The 534-nt window shown below is 62.4% G+C and overlaps 1 protein-coding gene across 1 annotated transcript in view; it reads left to right on the top strand.

The window, feature by feature from the left end:
- Positions 1–212: 212 nt before the first annotated feature.
- The window catches only part of RNF168 (ring finger protein 168), a 35,559-nt gene continuing 35,237 nt past the window's right edge, over positions 213–534 (top strand). Inside the window, exon 1 of the mRNA XM_008064227.1 lies at positions 213–308. The gene's annotated coding sequence lies outside the window, so the exon portion shown is untranslated. The remainder of the gene's footprint in view (positions 309–534) is intronic.

The raw sequence follows: 534 nt of genomic DNA, 5'->3' as shown, positions 1-534 counted from the left end.
AGCCGAACATGGGCGACCTCGGGTTTGGAGCGGCAAGACGTGCTGTTTTGGCGGGCGGTTGTGACGTCACTAGCTCTTGTCCAGTTGCTGCAGTACCGCTGCAACGAGTAGGTTTTTCTGGCTGGCAGGAGCAAGAGGGAGGACGACCCGCGGAGCTCCGGGAAACGGCGCCAGGCGCCCGAAAGCCGGAGCTCCAGGGCTGCGGGAAAACGGAAGTTCCGCGCCAGCCGGAGGCCGGCGTCGGGGCGGAAGCGGGGTTCTTCCAGGAGCCACGTCCTGGAGTTCGGAGCCGAGAGCATCTTCACCTGGTAAGAGGGAGGAGGGGAACTTGGCGCGTTCCACTCGCCGCGCCTGGAGGTCGGAGCCCGCCATCCGCCCCGCAGCAGCCGTGGTGTTAATGCTTCAGGGCAGCCAAGCTCTCCTGACGAAAACGTTCATTTTTTGTTTTCTTGTAGGACATTTGTCTTTAAAATGGACAGTGGCCGGGCTCGGTGGCTCAGCCTGTAATCCCGCGCCTTTGGGAGGCTGAGGTGA

Source organism: Carlito syrichta, unplaced genomic scaffold (genome assembly GCF_000164805.1).
Source record: "Carlito syrichta isolate Samal-C Ts95f unplaced genomic scaffold, Tarsius_syrichta-2.0.1 Scaffold307240, whole genome shotgun sequence".
NCBI classification, from domain to species: domain Eukaryota; kingdom Metazoa; phylum Chordata; class Mammalia; order Primates; family Tarsiidae; genus Carlito; species Carlito syrichta.
Note: the sequence above shows the minus strand (reverse complement) of the source record. Positions and strands in the feature narration are given on the sequence as shown.